The following is a 17,420-nucleotide window of genomic DNA, read 5'->3' as shown; positions in this document are numbered from 1 at the left end:
TTTTTGATGTTTTTCTACTCCTCTCATGAGCCCAAACAAGTCTCTAAAAGGATGAGTTTGCAACTACTTTACTTTTGGAGAAAATTCAAAACATTCATTATTCAATAGAGCCCAATAGCAAAAACCAGCGTTTTGAATGAAGAATCACATTTCTTGGTAGAATCATGCAGGATTGAAATTTTTGATGGTTTTTACTCCTCTGAACAGCCCAAACAAGTTTCTAAAAGGATGAGTTTGCAACTACTTTACTTTTGGAGAAAATTCAAAACATTCATTATTCCAGGGGAACCTATCAACCTATCAACTCAACTAGCAGTAGCCGTGGGGGGCTCCTACGATGCCCTAGGCCCCTCGATCACAGCCGGAGGACTAAATAGCCTAAAGACAGAAAGGGAAATCTAAACTGCCCCAGATCAGACCCCAAAGCAAAAGGCAGCCCCCCACATATAATGACGGTGAAGCAAGAAGAAAGAACACAACACAGACAGAAAGATAGACTGAGCAAAGACGGGGCCCAAGCTAACTAGATAGGAAAGGACAGGAAGGCTGCTGTCTGCAATCCGTGAAAAACCCTAAGAAAATAAGAGCCAACAGACTGACAGGGAAAAAGGCCCTGAAGACGCTAGGCTTCAAAAAGACTGTCAGTACTCAGGAATATTCTGAAGACAGAGCAACCGGCAAAATGAGATTCAGCTCACCCCAGCAGGGAATGGCAGAATCCAGAAAAGCAGGGCAAACAAAAACAAAACACAAATGCTAAGAGGCAAAGCAGAAAACTTAGCTTTAGAGGAGCAGGAATCAGACTGGTATCCTAGAAGTCCACAGAGAAATCACCCGCAGGGCAGAAGGGCGTCGGCAGCCTTATATCCAGTCCGTGACTCCACTCAGCCAGTCATCATCATTAGGCTCAGGTGCCTGATAATCAGGCTCATTACCTTCCTTTACCAGAATAGGGAGTTCACCAGACCTCAGTGACGAAGGAAAAATGAACTCACAACACCTTTTTATATCAGTACCCATAGAGGGCCACCAAAAACCCCTAGCTACTGCCCCCCGGTAGCTGCAATACCAGGGTGTGCACTTAACACAGAATCATGAAATTCTTTAAGGAGTGTGAGACGGAATTGTTCGGGTACAAACAATTTACATGGGGGTTTATTCCTGGGAGCTTGTGTGCTTCCAGAATCTCTCTCTGTAGCTCAGAGGAGATTTCGGCTACAACCACTCCCGGTTGAAGAATAGAGGAAGGAGGTTCTAGAGGGGATACAGAATCAAAACTTCGGGATAAGGCATCCGCCTTTACATTTTTAGACCCTGGTCGGAACGTGATGGTAAAATGAAATCGAGAAAAAAAAAAGTGCCCACCAAGCCTGTCTGGGGTCAACCTCTTAGCACACTCGATATAGGCCAGGTTTTTATGATCAGTGATGACCGTAATGGGATGAACGGCCCCCTCCAAAAAATGCCTCCATTCTTCGAAGGCCAATTTAACTGCTAACAATTCCCTGTTACCGACATCATAGTTTCTCTCGGATGAAGAGAACTTCTTAGAGAAAAAGGCACAGGGTTTGAGGTTAGTCAGGGTAGGGGGGCCCTTTGCAATACTGCCCCCACCGTCAACCTCGACAATAAAAGGTCTTGACGAATCGGGTTGTACCAACACAGGGGCTGTAGTAAAACACTTCTTTAATATAAGGAAGGAATTTTTTGCGGCCATGGACCAATTTTTTTACATCTGCCACTTTAAGAGTGAGGTCCGTCAAGGGTTAGACAACCTGCGAGAACCGCTGCAACCCCTTCAGGTCATGAGGCTGCACCCAATCTGTAATGGCCTGAACCTTCCCTGGATCCATGCGGAATCCTTCCCCGGATACAATTATACCCAGAAAAGATAGTTCTTGCATAAAAAAAGGGGACTTCTCCAGCTTAGCATACAAATGGTTCTCCCGGAGTCTCATAAGAACCGTACGTAGATGGTGTAAGTGTGACTGACTGTCTTCAGAGTAAATCAAGATGTCATCTAGGTAAATGACCACATAACGTCCAATCGAGTCAGAAAAAAACATTAATAAAGTTCTGAAAAACAGCAGGAGCATTAGAGAGGCCGAAGGGCATAACCAGGTTTTCAAACAGCCCCTCAGTTGTCAGGAACGCTGTTTTCCATTCGTCCCCCTCCCGGATCCTTATAAGGTTATAAGCCCCTCGTAGATCAAGCTTAGAAAACCATTTGTCCCCCGTGAGTTATTGCATAGATCAGGAATCAACAGGAGAGGGTACGTGTTCTTAACAGTAATTTTGTTCAGTTCCCGAAAGTCGAGGCATGGTCGCAACACACCATCTTTTTTCTTTACAAAGAAAACCCCCGCTGCCACGGGTGAGACCGAGGGCCGAATATGCCCCTTGCGAAGGCTTTCTTTGATGTACTCTTTCATAGCTTGGCGCTCAGGCCCGGACAAATTAAACGAGCTCTGGGTAATTTGGCTCCAGGTACTAAATCGATAGCACAATCATATGGTCTATGTGGTGGGAGCACCTCAGCCTTGCTTTCGGAAAACACATCTTCAAAGTCTCTCAGGTACTCCAGAATACTCTCCAGACCGACAGATGACACAGATACAGATTTTATCGGATTGACAAAAGGAACCGGGTTACAACACAGACCATTATCATTACATCCCCATCAGGTGATCTCCACATTCACCCAATCAATAAGAGGATTGTGGCGTTGCAACTAGGGCATTCCCAATACCAGTCCTGCAGGCAGATTATTCATAATGAAACAACTTAAATTTTCCACATGAGTGGAACCCACTTTCATAGAAAAAACTTCAGACATAAAACAAATTCCATCCCGGGTAAGAGGGGATGAATCCACAGCCACAATTTTAACAGGGTCTTTTAACCTGACTGTCCCTATCTTATTAAGAGTCACAACTTGGGCATCAATCAGATTAATGGAGGAACCACAGTCAACAAAGGCAGTGGTCATAACAGGACCGCCAGCAATTTCCAATTCAACCTGGAGCACCAATTTTGTACGTGAGAAAAAATGTACCTGGGAGTCTGGACAACCTCTTCAATTGTTGCCCAGACTCAGTCATTTCTTTGAAGAAGGGCAGGAGGGGCAATTCCTTTTTCAATGTCCAGAGGCTCCACAGTAAAAGCATAGTGGATTGTCTCTACGGTGCCTTCTCTCTTTCTCCTTAACCGAGACTGACCCAACCTCAATGGGCTCAGCTACAGGTGCAGTTTCACACAATTTGGGGTACAAGGGAGACTCTTGTTGCATCATTCCTCTAGCGCAGAGTCTCCGGTCCATATGGACCGCCTGCATCATGGCGTCCTCCAGGGTATCAGGAGGAGGATGTAATGCCAGAGCATCCTGCAGACGGTCAGACAGGCCCCTGCGGAACAACCCCCTCAGGGCGGCGGCGTTCCATGATACTTCGGACGTCCAATGTCTAAACTCTGAGCAGAACCATTCAGCAGAGTGCCTCCCCTGTGTCACACTCATCAACATATCCTCTGCCAGACGCACTCTATCAGGCTCATCATAAATGTGCCCCAGAGCCTCAAAGAGCAAATTCACAGACATATGTTCAGGAGCAGAGGAAGAGAGAGAGAAAGCCCATGCCTGTGGAGCCCCTCGAAGTATGGAAATGACGACCCCCACCCTCTGGAACTCATCCCCGGAGGAGCGGGGCCTCAGAGAAAAAAAAGCTTGCATCCTTCTCTGAACGACCTGAACTCCCTTTTATCCCCTGAGAAAGGGTCTAGCAATTTGACCAGAGATTCGGGGGATGCCAATGACACATCTCTATCCCCAGCACTAGGAGCCCCTGCAGCGACAGCCCCCTGCACAGTATCCACCAACTGTTCCTGGTTATGGGCCATCGTGCGCTGTTCCACATTAAGTTTGTGGAACATTTGGGTCAGGTGCTTGTATGGGATCCATGAGGATAACTCACTTTTTTTTTCCTTCATAGGAAAAAAAAAAATGAAATGGTCAGCTATAATGTCAGGAACACTGCACTGCACTTGCTCACTGAGCCAGTGCGCGTGTCCTGAGTACAAAAAGAGTGCTCAAAGATACCTGTGGAGCGGGACAGCAGCTGTGACGATGCGTGCTTCAGACTATCAGGATCTGAAGCACGTGACTGCTGGGGGCGTGACCTAAGCTCCACAGACCTAGGAGCTGCAGGGAAAACTCCTAGAAAGGTAACTACGGGACAAGTTACCAAGGAGCATAGACAGAGACAGAAACCAGATCAAGCCGGGGTCAAAGCACGAGATAGCAGGATAGTACCAAAGGGTTAGACAGAGCGAATAGTCAGGACGTAGCAATAGATCAGAAAACCAGAACGGGCATCGGACGGTACAATAGGAACAAACTGTAACGGAGTAACAATAGCCAAGCCAGGAGGTCAGAACCGAAGAAGACAATAGTACCAAAACGAGAGACGGAGTTCAGAGTGAGGGGACAGACCGGGTCATTCACGGGAATCAAACAAGCAATGCAGTATCCATGCACACCATGGGGGTCAGACACACAGCCAGAATAACAGTATAGCTGACAGGGAATCCTAGTCTGGAGTGAGTATAAATACCCCTCCCAGATCCAAAGAGAGGCCGGCAAAAGTTAACCCTGTGAGAACAGGACATTAACCATGTCCTAACCATGACAGGAATTTGACCATGCTTCACACAAATTAAAAAAACGCAAATATCCATGTTGGGCACTTAACAGAGCACAGAAGATTGTAAAACAAAAAAATCATGCTGATCTAATTAAATCAATTAATAATAGAGCAAATGAAACCTTAACGAACAAACCATATATTTGTTTCCAATATTCACAATATTTTTCACAAATTAAACATATTGTGGATAAATATCTGCCTATTTTATTTGAAGATGACAAATTAGCCAAAATCCTAACTCCTGGTATTAATGTAATGTCCAGGAGAGCTCCAACATTAGGCAATAAATTGTCACCAAGTTTGTTTTTTCTTGACAATAAAAAATCGCAGGGAAATTGGCTGAACTGCACAGGTTTCTATAAATGCGGATCCAATAATTGCAAGACATGTAAACATGCATTTATTTCTAAGAATTTTTCCAGTATTGATAATACACACAATTTTAAAATAAATAGCTACATTAATTGTAATTCTACTAACACAGTATACAAAATAGATTGCATGATCTGTAATTTATCATATATCGGTTGCACATCTAGGACTCTGAAAACAAGAATCGGGGAACATCTTAGTGATATCACTAATGCTAATAGTACAAATCGTAATGTTTCAGCAGCTTCTTATCATTTTATATCGCAACATGCCCGCAATACAGCTCAATTTCAGGTACAGGGAGTAAGAATGTGTCTCAATACCATTTCGGGGGGGGGGGGGGAGATGCTAGGCGTCGTCTCCTTACCCGAGAAGCTTACTGGATTTACCGGTTAAATACCAGATGTCCTGGCGGATTAAATAAAAGAAACGATCTAATGTTACATTATTGTTAGATCACCATGTTTTTTTTACTTTTTTCGTCTTGTTATAATGTATTGTGGTTAATACTTTTAACAAAATGTATATAGGACCTGCTGAATTTGTCATGTGATATTTGTGCTGTGATTGGTTGTAATGCTCTACATATTGACAAGCTGCATAAGTACTAGTATGGCTTGGTTAAAGACCTATCTAGGTCGAAATGCGTAGCCTCTGTCTGTATTAGCACTTTTTTGGAGAGCACATATGTGTATTTTAACAAGTTTCTGAATAAAGAAGATAGAATTTTATACGCAGCTGGAACCATTTGCTTCTTCAGTATCATTATCCACACGTTTGTCCACACGGGGTTCCGAGGATCTGCGCAGGTGGCTGGTGAGCTGGCATACTTTTACTATTTATTTTACCTGTATGTTTGTTTTTTGCAGATCATGTGACAGCAGACTGATATTGGAATGCATGACTCTCCTTTTGAATGAAAACAAAATATATGTATTTTTCAATAAAAACATGTTATATGCGCAAAATCTGGTTTAAAATTTTCTGTTGTTTCTATGATATTTTTTATTTATTTATTCTTTCGTGGTGAATGTGCCTATATTGGGATTTGAACTAACGTTTTTTTGGAACAAAATGTCTATTTTTTTGGGAGAGGTGGAGTGTGGGGCCTTTAGCGAGGTTCACCACTTCTCTTCCCCGATTTAGGTGTAGGTTACCTATCCCAGCTAATGGGAGGTGTGCCTATTACCTACATGGATGAATCCACTTACTGTGAGTCCCCTTTTGCTATAAGCTACAAAAATGGCATTGCACTCATTTTTTTATTCATTATTTTCTTTATTGAATTTATTTTGATTTGTTGCGCTATTATTGGAGCGCCTATATATTTGAATTATGTCAGATGACGTGATTCTCTATCAAACAAAAGACGCACACAGACTTTCCCTGTATTTCTTTCCCCCATTAAAGATGGCGCTGACACTGATAATGTGATGTTTACATGTTGGACTTCTGGTCCTGCGCATTGCGCAGTGTGACGCCGATACATGGCGCGATTACAATGGTTATTATGGGGTGAGTCATACTCATTTATATGTTAATACAGCTGCCGCTGATTTGAAATTACAGGACATTACTAGATATTAATGGTTTTTAAGTGGAGATTAATATCTTTTCATCAATTGAGGCACTTTTGCACATTGCACTATAAATGCACTTTTTGATTGTTATTTATGTTTTGTAAAACTATGTATTGCACAATGTACATTATCTAATTGTTTGTAAATACCTGTATGATTGGTGAGCTTTAAATAGCACTCACATTGTATTGTTACACTGCTTGAGAAAGGTACACAATTCCCAGGACCGAAACATCGCTGTATGGGCAACTAGCCAGATGGGCTAACAAATAGCACTTTGACTGCATTTCTTTTGGTGTGCTGCTTTCATCTTAAGGACAATTTTTGAGGTTTGGTATATGCCTGCAAGGCTTGCACCCGCATTGTCTGTTCATTTTTTGTGTTGCTTTTTCCCTTTTTTCACACATATATATACTCGAGTGTGTATATATATATATATATGTATATATATATATATATATATATATATACACACAGTATATATAATATATACTTGAGCAAGTGGTAAATCTAAATTTAATGTCAACATATTTTACATGGTGAATCCTTATGCCAAAAGGAACAAATTTGAGGGGCAAGACTTACCAATTTGCAAAGTTCATTTTTCCTTGGCACCCTAATACACACGGCTCATGTGAAAAACCTGATATGTGCACGCCACCTTTGAAAATAATGGGTGTGTATGTCTGTATTGCAGTCCTTAAAAAACGGACCCCATACGGACATAAAAAATGGGCATGTGAAGGAGGCCTTAGAAAATGTAAAAAAAAAAACCTATTGGAGCGTTTTGACAGTTTCTCAAAATTTTAATAAATGAGAAATATTTAATAATACATTTCCAGGTATCATAACAGGCAAATTAAAATGCAAAACTTATTCTGCTGCCCAATGATCTGCAGATCCTATATTATTATTATTACTAGCTGAAGAGTCCGGCGTTGCCTGGGCATAGTAACTAACTGTGGTTAGTTACAACAAATTATAATGATTATATTGCACATAAAACATTTCACATCATATATTCAACACTACAGATTTGCAACACAAATTAACTAAACTATTACCCAAGTATTGATAGTATTTTATTTTCAACTCATTCAAGAGCCTTTTGGTAAATAACATTTTTGGTTTTTCCTTTCGGTGCAAAGATGAACAGATTTTTGGCAGTTCCAACTCTTGAACAGGCCACGTAAAGTTGACCATGAGAAAAGCATGGAGATTTCAAATCAATCCCTACTACTTTCAAGGACTGTCCCTGAGCCTTGTTAATGGACATTTCAAATGCCAGTCGAAATGGAAACTGGAGATGTTTAAAATCAAAAGGCAAATCAGATGGAATGAGTGGAATTCTTGGAATGAAAATGTCCTCTCATTTGGCACATCCTGTTGCTGAGTCGTGTATCTAATACTCTCCGGTGTGTTACTGTCTGCTGAGCTGTATATCCAGGGCCTGCTATCAGGGCATGACAGGTATTACAGCTGTATGGGGCCCCGGTGATTAGGGGGGCCCACCCGGGCCCGGCGGTGCCTGAGCATATTGGGAGCTGCAGCCTGGTCCGCGCTCGCCGCTGAGGTCCCGGCCGGGCCCCCCCTACACTTTGTTCAGCGGTTCGGGCCCCCCCTAACCTTGCCCTGGCTTTTTCTCCCCTTCTTATTCACTGTGACATGATGGCTAGATTGGCAGGGAAGCACCTGGCTCCTCCTCCTCTCTCCCTCCCCCCCAGTGCACCATAGTCCACTCCAGCACCTCATACGCTGCTCTTCACTTCCTCATTCCTGAGCAAGCAGAAGAGCAATGTGCACGTGGCATCGGCATGGGACTGGGAGGCGAGCGGCTGCAGCAGAGCAGAAGACAACGGTCCCTGGGCGATGGTCTGACGGTGTGATGGACGGCTAGCGAGCAGGAAAGTGAATATTCTTTTTTTGTCTGTCTGTGTCGGGGGCCCTGGCTGTGCTGATCATGGGGAGTCTGGGGGCCCGTTGCCGGTTGTTGTGATCATGGGGCTGGGGGGGGGAGTCTGGAGGCCCCAGCAAGGCCGGACAGTTGCTGTCTGATCATGAGGGACATTGGGGGTCCTGTGGGGCCCGGGCGGTTGATTGTGGGGGACCCAGGTCCCTGGGTGGCTGATGGTCGGGGTCTGAGGGACCCAGGGGCAAGGTTGGCTGATGGTGGGGGATCCAGGGGCCCGGGTGGCTGATGGTGGGGGACCCAGGAGGCCCAGCTGATGGTGGGGGACCCAGGGGCCCGGGTGGCTGATGGTGGGAGACCTTGGGGCCCGCCCGGCAGTTCATGGGGGACCCGGGGGCCCACCCGGCTGTTCATGGTGACCCGGGGGCCCGCCCGGCTGTTCATGGGGATCCTAGGGGGTCCTATGGGGAACCTGTGGGGTCTTGGGGAGCCAGGGGGTCCTGTGGGGATCCTGTGGGGTCCTGGGGAGCCAGGGGGTCCTGTGGGGATCCTGTGGGGTCCTGGGGAGCGAGGGGGTCCTGTGGGGACCCAGGGGCCCGGCTGTTCATGGGGGGAAGCCAGGAGGCTCGGCTGATGATGGAGTGAGCCAGGGGGCTGATGGGGTGGGCCAGGGCCCAGGGGGACAACTCTCCAGCATCCATGATTAGTAGGCACATTGTTGACTGTCTCCACATGCAGCTCAGCCTGTAGTCCTGTCCTTTTAGTCAGCACACACTGTGCTAAGACCAGTACCAACATCATGTTGATTGTCTCCACCTGCAGCTCAGCCTGTAGTCCTATCTTTTTTGTCAGCACAGACTGTGCTGCACATGCACAGAACCAGCATGTTGACTGTCTCCACCTACAGCTCAGCCTGTAGTCCTATGCTTTTAATCAGCACACACTGTGCGGAGACCAGTACAAACATCATGTTGACTGTCTCCACCTGCAGCTCAGCCTGTAGTCCTGTCCTTTTTGTCAGCATAGACTGTGCTGACTAGTACCAGCATGTTGACTGTCTCCACCTGCAGCTCAAGCCGTAGTCCTATCCTTTTCGTCAGCACAGACTGTGCTGCACATGCACAGTACCAGCATGTTGACTGCCTCCACCTGCAGCTCAGCCCGTAGTCCTATCCTTTTCGTCAGCACACACTGTGCGGCACATGCACAGTACCAGCATGTTGACTGTCTCCACCTGCAGCTCAGCCTGTAGTCCTATCCTTTTAGTTATCACAGACTGTGCTGACCAGTACCAGCATGTTGACTGTCTCAGTTACACCGCTCCGCCATACTCACCCAGCCTCCGCTCCCACGCCGCAGTCGGCCTCTGCTCCCACGCCGCAGCCTCTCTCCACCCGAAGGCCGCGGCGGTCACCTGAGACGGGCTCGCGACCGATGCCTTCCCTGCATGCTATGCGCATGCGCCATAGGCCGCGGCCGCGCCTCCCTCCTGCTTATGCTCCGGCTGTGCCCTGACCCGGAAGCACCTTTGGACCAATGGCTGACCAGACGGGGCCATATCAGGCCGCTTCCCCTGAGGGAGGCGCCTGATCGTTGTGTTTCCTAGCACTCTGGCCTCGCTCCATCGTGTGCACTCTGCTCCTGCAGTTTCGTTCTCGGCTGCTCCCCGCAGCAGCTTCTCAGTCCTGCTACCCGTGTTCCTTGTTCTCTTCCGCAGTCCTGCCTCCAGTACTCCTGCCGTCCTGCTCCAGTCCAGCCTCCCGTGTTCCTGCCGTCCTACTCCAGTCCTGTCTCCAGTGTTCCTGCCGTCCTACTCCAGTCCTGTCTCCAGTGTTCCTGCCGTCCTACTCCCGTTCTGCTTCCAGTGCTCCTGCCGTCCTGCTCCAGTCCAGCCTCCAATGTCCCTGCTGTCCTACTCCAGTCCTGTCTCCAGTGTTCCTGCCGTCCTACTCCAGTCCTGCCTCCAGTGCTCCTGCCGTCCTGCTCCAGTCCAGCCTCCAGTGTTCCTGCCGTCCTACTCCAGTCCTGCTTTCAGTGTTCCTGCCATCCTACTCCACTCCTGTCTCCAGTGTTCCTACTCCTGTCACTCATTACTCCAGTCTCAGTCTTACTCCGGTCCATCCTGAGCCGCCCCTCTCGGTACCGGCTACCGTGGTACTCGAACCCCTGGGCCTGCTCCTAACGGTCCCTGTATAGGGGTCGGCTCCACCTGGCAGCTCACCCGGGGTCCCTCTGTGCCACGGTCCAGAGGGTCCACTCCCGGAGTCTCCTTCTCCAGACCACCCATGCTAACATTACGATCAGGCCATGGACTCCGCCGGTACTACGGCTGCTACCCAGAAAGAGTTACTATTCCTACGGGAGAATCAGGGGCGCATTTTGTCAGTCATGAAGTCGATGGACACCCGTTTGTCGGCCTTACAGGTGGCCGATCCTGGAAATGCCACTCGGCTGGCCAGTCTCCAACAGGAGCTGGGTCAGCAGCAAGATACTCAAGCCCACATTTTGTCCTACATGGCCTCCTTTGATAGTCGCTTGTCGGCACTCCAGGCTGCCACTGCAGTGCCGACTCCTCCTCCCGCGTCTACTGCTCTCCCGACACCCCACCTCGCCAAGCCGCTTCATTTCACCGGGGTTCCCAAGCTCTGTAGGGGGTTCTTAAATCAGTGTAGTCTCCACTTTGAATGGCTGCCACAGAAATATCCCTCTGATCGGGCCAAAGTGGCCTTCATCATGTCCCATCTGGAGGGAGAGGCCCTCTCTTGCGTAAACCCGCTATGGGAATGTGACGACCCGGTCATCTAGAGTCTCCCGCTTTTCCTGGATACGTTTCGTAAGGTTTTCGATGAGCCATGCCGGTTAGCCTCTCTCACTGAGTCACTCTTTAACTTACACTAGGGCTCTCTCACGGTCGGACAGTACGCTATTCGCACTATCTCCTCCGAGCTCGGCTGTAATAACGTGGCTTTGGTGGGGGCATTCTGGCGCAGTCTTTCTAGTAGAATAAAGGATGAACTCGCAGGTCGAGATACACCTTCCAAGTTAGAGGACCTTATCTCGCTGGCTACCCCCTTGACCTGCGCTTCCTGGAGCGCGCTCGGGAGTCAGCGAGAGACAGGCGGCCCTCCAGGTCAGTTTCTCCTTTCACCCGGTCTGCCAGCTCCCGTTCGGTCGGGTCCTCTTCCTTCTCGTCGGGTGAGCCCATGCAGATAGACCGTCTCAGGTTGACCAAGTTGCATCAGAGAGAGAGACGGGCACAAGGTCTGTGCCTCTATTGCGGTGATTCATCACACTATGTCTGCACCTGTCCTAAGAGACAGGGAAACGACTCCACCTAGGTCAGGTAAGAGAGGCCTCCCTAGGTGATAATGATCCCTCTCAACCCCTTACGATTTATGTGCTTTTTGTTTCAGGAGGGAAGGGTGGGTCCGAGGTGGCCTACGTGGATTCGGGCTCAGTGGGTAACTTCATTCGGCCGGAAGAAGTGGACAAATACCAAATTCCTGTAGTCTCTCTATCTAACCCAATTCAAATTGCCACCGTGGATGGCAAACCGCTACAGGTGACCGTCACCTTGGTCACTGAAGAAGTGGAGTTGCAAGTCGGAGCCTTACATCGAGAGAAGATAGCCTTTTTCGTTTTGCCTAAGCTCTCTCACGCCATTCTACTCGGTCTTCCATGGTTAAGGACTCATCAGCCTGTTCTCGACTGGTCTTCTGGGGAGATACTCCGCTGGGGGCATCCGTGCCAAGCTTGCTGTCTGACTCCTGTCCGCCTGGCGGTTGCTCCTCGGTCACCTCCAGACCTTCCGGGTCTTCCTCCAGCTTACAGCTCCTACGCCGATGTTTTTCATAAGAAGGAAGCGTCCACACCGCCCGTTTGACTGCCCAATTGAACTTGTTCCCGGTTCAACCCCTCCAAGGGGCAGAATCTACCCTCTGTCTCCCACAGAGACCACCGCCATGTCTGAGTACGTCCGAGAGAACCTCGCCAAACGCTTTATACGGAAATCCTCTTCGCCGGCAGGAGCCGGGTTCTTCTTCGTCAAAAAGAAGGACGGAACTCTACGGCCATGCATTGACTATAGGGGCTTGAATGAGATTACCATCAAGAACAGGTACCCTCTTCCACTCATTCCGGAGCTGTTTGACCGTCTCAGAGGGGCTCGGGTCTTTTCCAAGCTGGACCTCAGAGGAGCCTACAACCTGGTCCGTATCCGTGCAGGTGACGAGTGGAAGACCACTTTCAACACTCGAGATGGCCATTACGAGTACCTGGTCATGCCCTTCGGTCTTTGCAATGCTCCTGCAGTCTTTCAAGAGTTCGTCAATGAGATCTTCCGGGATCTCTTGTACTCCTGTGTGGTCGTGTACTTAGACAACATCCTCGTCTTCTCGCCGGACCTCTCGTCCCACAGAAAGAGTGTCCGCCTGGTGCTTCAGCGTCTTCTGGAGAACCGCCTGTATGCGAAGATCGAGAAATGTCTCTTTGAACAGACCTCTCTACCGTTTCCGGGATTCATTATCTCCGACGCTGGTCTAAGGATGGATCCCGAGAAGTTGTCTGCCATCCTCAAATGGCCTCGCCCCGTCGGATTAAAGGCGATACAACGATTCCTCGGGTTCGCCAACTATTACCGGCAATTTGTCTCCCACTTCTCCGCGATCACAAGACCCATTTCTGCGCTCACCCGTAAAGGGTCTACTTCCAAGGATTGGTCTCCTGAGGCAGAGGAGGCCTTTCTGACCCTAAAACGGGCTTTCTCCATGGCTCCGGTCCTGCATCGCCCTGAGAGCGATCGACCTTTTGTACATGAGGTGGACGCTTCCTCAACGGGTGCCGGGGCGGTACTGTCCCAGAGAACCGTCTCCGGTTGCCTACACCCTTGTGGCTTCTTCTCGAAGGCCTTTTCTCCATCCGAGTGTAACTACTCGATCGGCGACCGGGAACTTTTGGCCATCAAGTTGGCCTTGGAGGAATGGCGCCACCTCCTGGAAGGAGCTGTCCATCCTTTTGTCATCTTCTCGGACCACAAGAATCTGGCCTATCTCCTGTTTGCCCAGAGACTTAACACTCGCCAGGCCAGATGGTCCCTATTTTTCGCCCGATTTGATTTCAAGCTCCGATTCCGTCCTGGCAACAAGAATTCCAAAGCCGACGCCCTGTCCAGGGTCTTCCAGCCACACGAATCCACGGAAGAACCTTCGCACATCATTGATCCCACTAGGATCATCACCGTGGCTCCGGTGAACTGGCTTACTCCCCCACCTGGCAAGACGCTTGTGCCAGAGAATCTCAAGCAAAAGGTTCTTCTATGGGGGCACTCCTCCAAACTGGCCGGCCATGCCGGAACTAAGAAGACCCTTGATATTATCACGCATCACTACTGGTGGTCCACGCTTCGTCAAGATGTACTCGACTTTGTGGCTTCTTGTCCATCCTGTGCAAGAAATAAAGTGCCACGGAGACCTCCGTCCGGCTTGTTGCTTCCGTTGCCCGTCCCTACGGTTCCTTGGGAGAACATCGCCATGGATTTCATCACCAACCTACCCTGCTCTGCGGGCTGCACAGTCATCCTGGTGGTGGTGGATCGTTTTTCCAAGATGGCTCACTTCGTCCCTTTGCCCGGTCTTCATTCGTCAAATCTTCAGACTTTACGGATTACCTCGACGCATTGTGTCTGACCGAGGGGTTCAGTTTACCTCCAAGTTCTGGCGTTCGCTTTGTAAGCTCATGAACGTTTCCCTCGACTTCTCCTCGGCCTACCATCCACAGTCCAAAGGACAGGTAGAGCGTACCAACCAGACGCTTACGGGGTAATTACGGCACTTCTCCAATGCCCACCAGAACGATTGGGTCGACTTACTCCCCGGGGCAGAGTTCGCTTATAACAACCATGCTGGTGAGTCTTCGGCCAAGTCTTCGTTTTTCATTGTTTTGGCAAACATCCTGGTGTTCCTCTTCCGATAACTCCTGCCTTCGAGGTACCCGCGGCCAACGCTTTGTTCTCTGAGTTTTCCAAGATCTGGGCCGAGCCCAACACGTCACTCAAGAAGTCCGCTGATCGGATGAAGAATTTTGCCGACAAGAAGAGATTGGATCCTCCACCCTATCGTGTTGGGGACAAGGTCTGGCTCTCATCCAAATTCATCCGGTTGAAACTGCCCTCCTACAAGTTGGGGTCACGCTACATAGGTCCGTTTGAAATTCTTGGACGTATCAACGAAGTCGCCTACAAATTGAGGTTGCCTGCTTCGCTCCGGGTCCTGAACACCTTCCATGTCTCTCTCCTGAAACCTGTGGTGCTGAATCGCTTCCATTCCTCGCTTGATCCTGGTCCTCAGCCGGTGGGTGCCGACGATGTTTTTGAAGTGCAGGACATTCTCGCTGTGAAAAGGGTTAGAGGTAGGACTTTCTTTCTTGTTGATTGGAAGGGTTTTCGTCCTGAGGAGAGATCCTGGGAGCCTCGGGAGAATATCAATGCTCTCCGTATCCTCAGGAGGTTTCTTGCTAACCTCCGGGGAGGACGGCTTAGGGGGGGTACTGTGACACCGCTCCACCATACTCACTCGGCCTCCGCTCCCATGCCGCAGTCGGCCTCCACTCCCACGCTGCAGCCTCTCTCCACCCGAAGGCCGCGGCGGTCACCTGAGACGGGCTCGCGACCGATGCCTTCCCTGCATGCTATGCGCATGCGCCATGGGCCGCGGCCGCTCCTCCCTCCTGCTTCTTATGCTCCGACTCTGCCCTGACCCGGAAGCACCTTTGGACCAATGGCTGACCAGACGGGGTCATATCAGGCCGCTTCCCCTGAGGGAGGCGCCTGATTGCTGTGTTTCCTAGCACTCTGGCCTCGCTCCATTGTGTGCACTCTGCTCATGCAGTTTCGTTCTCGGATGCTCCCCGCAGCAGCTTCTCAGTCCTGCTACCCGTGTTCCTTGTTCTCTTCCACATTCCTGCCTCCAGTACACCTGCCGTCCTGCTCCAGTTAAACCTCCCGTGTTCCTGCCGTCCAACTCCAGTCCTGTCTCCAGTGTTCCTGCCGTCCTGCTCCAGTTCTGCCTCCAGTGCTCCTGCCGTCCTGCTCCAGTCCAGCCTCCAGTGTCCCTGCTGTCCTACTCCAGTCCTGTCTCCAGTTTTCCTGCCGTCCTACTCCAGTCCTGCCTCCAGTGCTCCTGCCGTCCTGCTCCAGTCCAGCCTCCAGTGTTCCTGCCGTCCTACTCCAGTCCTGCCTCCAGTGCTCCTGCCGTCCTGCTCCAGTCCAGCCTCCAGTGTTCCTGCCGTCCTACTCCAGTCCTGCTTTCAGTGTTCCTGCCGTCCTACTCCACTCCTGTCTCCAGTGTTCCTACTCCTGTCACTCATTACTCCAGTCTCAGTCTTACTCTGGTCCATCCTGAGCCGCCCATCTCGGTACCGGCTACCGTGGTACTCGAACCCCTGGGCCTGCTCCTAACGGTCCCTGTATAGGGGTCGGCTCCACCTGGCAGCTCGCACGGGGTCCCTCGGTGCCACGGACCAGAGGGTCCACTCCCGGAGTCTCCTGCTCCAGACCACCCACGCTAACAGTCTCCACCTGCAGCTCAGCCCGTAGTCCTATATAGGGTCCAATTTCTCATGTTACACTTGGGAAAAACAAACATTGGATGTGAAAAGATCATTTTTGTGAAAATAAAATTATATTTTTGATTTTTATGGCTCTACATTATATTTAAAGACTCTATAGAAACAGGGTCTGTTCCTTTTGATTGGCGGCAAGCAAATGTGGTACCAATATTCAAAAAGGGGTGTAAAAGGGAACCTGGAAATTATAGGCCGGTAAGCTTAACATCTGTTGTGGGTAAAATTTTTGAAGGGTTTTTAAGGGATACCATTATGGAATATCTCAATGTTAATCAATGTTTAACTCCATATCAACATGGATTTATGAAGGATCGCTCCTGTCAAACTACCCCGATCAGCTTCTATGAGGATGTAACCTCTCAAATGGACCAAGGAGAATCATTGGATGTCATTTATATCGACTTCTCTAAAGCATTTGACACTGTCCCACATAAAAGATTGGTAAGTAAGATGAGAAAGCTTGGGCTAGGGGAAAATATGTGTAGATGGATAGGTAGCTGGCTTAGTGCTAGAAAACAAAGAGTAGTTATTAACCCCTTAAGCCCCAAGAGTGGTTTGCACGTTCATGACCGGGCCAATTTTTACAATTCTGACCACTGTCCATTTATGAGGTAATAACTCTGGAACGCTTCCATGGATCCCGGTGATTCTGACAGTGTTTTCTCGTGACATATTGTACTTCATGTTAGTGGTAAAATTTCATTCAAATAACTTGCGTTTATTTGTGAAAAAAATGGAAATTTGGCGAAAATTTTGAAAATTTTGCGATTTTTCAACTTTGAATTTTGAGGGGTCTATATGATAGAAAATACCCAAAAGTGACAACATTCTAAAAACTGCACCCCTTAAGGTGCTCAAAACCACATTCAAGAAGTTTATTAACCCTTTAGGTGCGTCACAGGAATTTTTTGAATATTTAAAAAAAAAAATGAACATTTAACTTTTTTTCACAAAAAAAACACTTCAGGATCAATTTTTTTTATTTTACCAAGGGTAACAGGAGAAATTGGACTGCAAAATTTATTGTGCAATTTGTCCTGAGTACACTGATACCTGATATGTGGGGGAGAACCACTGTTTCGGCGCATGGCTGAGCTCAGAAGGGAAGGAGCGCCGTTTGACTTTTTCAATGCAAAATTGGCTGGAATTCAGATCGGACGCCATGTCACATTTGGAGAGCCCCTGATGTACCTAAACAGTGGAAACCCCCCATAAGTGACCCCATTTTGGAAATTAGAC

Source organism: Dendrobates tinctorius, unplaced genomic scaffold (assembly GCF_039654945.1).
Source record: "Dendrobates tinctorius isolate UK_male_01 unplaced genomic scaffold, ASM3965494v1 ptg000037l, whole genome shotgun sequence".
Lineage (NCBI taxonomy): Eukaryota > Metazoa > Chordata > Amphibia > Anura > Dendrobatidae > Dendrobates > Dendrobates tinctorius.
The sequence above is the reverse complement of the archived record's forward strand: the minus strand, read 5'-3'. Positions refer to the sequence as shown.